This window comes from Herpailurus yagouaroundi, unplaced genomic scaffold (assembly GCF_014898765.1).
Source record: "Herpailurus yagouaroundi ecotype Mexico unplaced genomic scaffold, PumYag 141, whole genome shotgun sequence".
Classification (NCBI taxonomy): domain Eukaryota; kingdom Metazoa; phylum Chordata; class Mammalia; order Carnivora; family Felidae; genus Herpailurus; species Herpailurus yagouaroundi.
Genome location: NW_024412396.1, coordinates 43,656,336 through 43,660,186, shown reverse-complemented (window position 1 = coordinate 43,660,186; position 3,851 = coordinate 43,656,336). Strand labels below are relative to the sequence as shown.

The 3,851-nt window shown below is 53.2% G+C and overlaps 1 long non-coding RNA gene across 1 annotated transcript; it reads left to right on the top strand.

The window, feature by feature from the left end:
- Positions 1-225: 225 nt before the first annotated feature.
- LOC121031959 (uncharacterized) lies at positions 226-2,291 on the top strand. Its single transcript, XR_005791005.1, has 3 exons — positions 226-342; positions 675-884; positions 1,925-2,291. It is a non-coding gene; the product is annotated as an uncharacterized LOC121031959 (long non-coding RNA).
- Positions 2,292-3,851: the final 1,560 nt, after the last annotated feature.

Here is a 3,851-nt window from a genome sequence, read left to right as displayed (position 1 = left end):
CGCCCCAGCTGCACTCTCACGGTGGGGATGTCACTGGAGGCTCGTTGAATCACAGCCTTGTCCTCCTTGGGGGCCGGCTACTGGCTCCTTTTATGTATCGTCGGGGATGCAAATGCTGGTGGGGCGGACGGGTGCGCAGGGGGAAGGCATGTTTTGCTGCCTGAATTTTGGGAAGTCACATAGCAAAGATGCATCCGAGCCTGGCATTGTCGCTCTGCCAAGGCACCCCTTGACGGACATGTTCCGATCAGAGCTGTCTGCCCCACGGGAAAAGAATCAGCTTTCTATCAAGTGGACTCTGGGCATCGCCCCAGAGAGCTGCAGCTCCAAAGGACCCGGAGAGTAAGTGGAGCTGGCTGATGCTGAGAGCTGTTTGGCGGCGGTGGTGGTGACTCCCTCAGGAAGGGGCCTGTGGGGCATCGTGCTGGATGGGAGTAGGAGGAGGGCCCGTGGTGGGCTTCTCTGAGCCGGGCCCTCTCAGGCTGTTCAGATCCTGGCTTCGCATCGTCACAGCCAAGGGCAGCACAGCAGGGTGTGTTAGGCCGAGAAAAAGTCGGCGGGTGGAGGGGTGCAAACGGGAGCTCGGACCCCCTTCTCCTTCACAGCCGACCCAGGGATAACAGTCAAGGCCCCATCAGGCTAAGTCCCCTGATTGCTCCCGCATCTACCCCCAGGACCCCCAGACGACCGAGAGGGGCTGACGTGGAGTGTCCCCCGCCTGGATGGCATCCCTGGAAAAGGCTGGAGTGTTTCTACAGAGGCTGTTCAGACATCACATCACAGTCCCAGACGGCCGAGAGGTTCTTGCACTCACTTGGCTGCCCTCCCTGGGAAATGCTTTGGATCAGACAGCACTTCTGGGTTGTTTTTGCCTGAGGAAAGTGGTAAGAATTCAACAAGAATCCCATGGTTGAAGGAAAAGTCGGTGGATTTACTTAGCAAAAGTATTTGTAGAGAACGGTCCGGGGGGTGAGCAGGGTGGCGCTGCAGGCCGAGGACAGAGGACACTAATGTGGGCAAGCAGGCCTCCAGATGAGGGCACCTTGGGAGCAGACGAAGAAGATTCTAGAGACAAATGCTTGGCTCCTGGAGAATAAAGGTCTTTTTGTGTGTCTAAGAAGTTCAAAATGGCCATGCTAGGTCACGCCCGCAAGCTCTGAGAGACAGTCTTGTGCTGCAGAGTTCTTCCTGAGGGTCTCCCACTCCCTGCGTCCCTTAGTCACTTAGCAGTCACTGAGGGCCGCCGAGCATGCACACCTAAGATGTGAAGACACACAAGAAACCTCCTTGCCCTCAAAGGTCTTGCAGGCAAGCCAGTGGTGGTTCCATGATATGGAAAGAGCAAGGCTAGAGGGTGGCCAGAGAATGCACAGTGGCGGTACGGAAGCGTGAGCCTGGCGACGCAGAAGCCGGAGCTGAGTCTTCAAGAACGAGCCAGAAGCTGGCCAGGCAGTCTGAGAGGAAGGACAGCTAATCCAGACAGAGGGCACAGACTATGCAGAGGCCGAGAGGGAAAGCGTGCCCTCTGCCCACCCCCAGAGACAGCTGGAACAGTGGCTATGAAGGGAGCTGGTGCCCAAAGAAGACAAGGCCCCACATTCTTTGCTTTGACACTCATGGTTTTCTGTCAGCTGGGCACACGTGGACTGTGAAAACCTCCTGGCACAAGGGCCTTGTCAAGTTAAGTTCCGTCCCTTTCGGCACCTTGATTAAAGGCCTTGTCCTTGGCTTTGGTGCTGGGGTGACCCCCATGGATATGCGTCTATGGGACACCCTCTCCTTTCTTACCTAACGCTTTCCTGAAAATCCGCTGGTCTGACACGCGAGAGGCAAAGAGCGGACTTGAAAGTTATAAGGGAGGGTTCTGTTCCCAGGAGGCTGAACAATATTATCACTGTTATTTTCTTGATTTCTTGATTTCTAGGCTCACAGCATCATCCTCACCCTTGCTCTGAGAAACCGTCATGAAATCAATGCAGCTTTGGAAAGGAGGGAACGTGGCAAATCCCTAATCACACCTCACCTTTAAATACGGTCTTTGACCATATTCGAACCAGAATTTCATATATGCTCCCTAATTTATTCTTTTCCTTCACAACTGAACACACAGGCGACTGGCTTGAATCCAGGGCGCGTTTGATCGAGGCTACATATTCCCCCACTTTCGGCACGCCTAATGATTTCCATCTTTGTCTCAATTGTGTTTACGAGACCTGCCCTTATCGCCGGCATCGGCGCTTCATTTTTCCATTTTCCACTCATTCTTCTAAAATAACAAGGTCAAAATGCAATACAATATTCAAATACTTGTGCAAACACTGCTGAACAGCTAAAAGGGGACGCTGCTGAGACCAAACTGGGCCACCAGGCAGCATTTCCATGCGATGGCTTCAAATGTCAGCTCACCTGCCAACCTGGGAGAGCTCAAAACCCGCGGGTGGAGCCAGGGGTCGGGGTGGCGGTGGTGGCGGCGTAGACCAACGTAGAGCGTATAAAAAAGCGTGCGCCAAAGTGAAAGGTACAAGGTGAAGGTCCCCCTCTGAAGCTCAGCGGAGTATAAATCCTGCCACCTCCAGCCAAGAGGCCCAGGCGCTACCATGCAAAGGGGCTGTCGGTGACGGCTTTTCTCCAGGCGGGTTGTGTTGTCTCACAGACCTGCGCCAGTACACCTTCCAACGTCTCTGAGTCTGCAGGTGTGTGTGTGAAGGGAAGGGGGTTTAGGGACCACCATCCTGTTTTCCTAATCTGCACACTCATCACAGAGGGAAGTCAATTCTGGGTAACACTTTCCCAAACAACTCGGCTGCAGGCCGATCTGCAGGCAGGGGGCCTGGGGGCTGTTATCATCTCCAGAGATAGGGGGCTTACCGGCCGACAGAGTGGTGAAAGGACACTTAGTGTTGCTTGAAGACATTCCTAAGAAGACAGAGGAGCGCCTGGAAACAGACACCCAGGATTTCGCTGCCGCTTAGCAACCCTGGCAGCCGGACGTGACTCGTGTCTCTAAGCTTGCGGCTCGCGTAGCCCCAGCACACTCAGCAGTTCTGAGGGATAAACTGAGAAGAGATTCATCGTCTCTCCTCAGCTGTGGAAATACCAAGAAACTTTCCTCAAAGTTTCTCGCTCTTGGATCAGAATCCTTTATGTGGGAAGGATTTGCGAGGAAGCGGTAGGTGAAAACTTCGTCTTTATTCCATGCCCAACGAGCTCTGTTAGAAGGGAAAGACTCCAGTCGTGGGCACAGGAGACCTGGCCTCCAGGCCCACCTCAGCCCTGCCTTCCTGAGTGGTTCTGGACAGGTTCCTTCACCTGCAAAACAAGAAGATGGGGTCTATAGGAGCTCTCGGCTGGAATACTCACAGTATTGGTGAATTGAGACAACACGTGAAATGTGAATCAAAGCAGGAGTTAAAAAAATACACCTCAGGAAATATTTATGGTCTTCACAGCTAGAAACGTGACCAAAGCAATGTAAGTCAACCCTGAGATTTATAACAAACCATGAGGTCAGATCTGGGGGCTCCCAGTCAGGCCTAGAACAACCACAACAAGACTGCAAAATCCTTTGCTTCTGAATCAAATCCTCCCAAGCCATTTCCTCCTCTTTCAAGTGCCCTGGATGGAAGGGTCGCTCACCACCTCCCTTCAAGATTCTGAGGGGGATGGGGGCTTTGGTCACAAGTTCAAATAAGAAAACCTCCTTTTGATTAGGCTGAAGTCCAAGCACACTTTCCAGAGTGGCTAAGGCCCACGTTCTGTGTTTTGCTTGAAGTTTCCAAGCCCTCGTCTGAAAGGCAGTGTCCCTTTACCCTTAAAGACGAAAAGGGGATGGGGGGGGGGGGGGGTGGGGT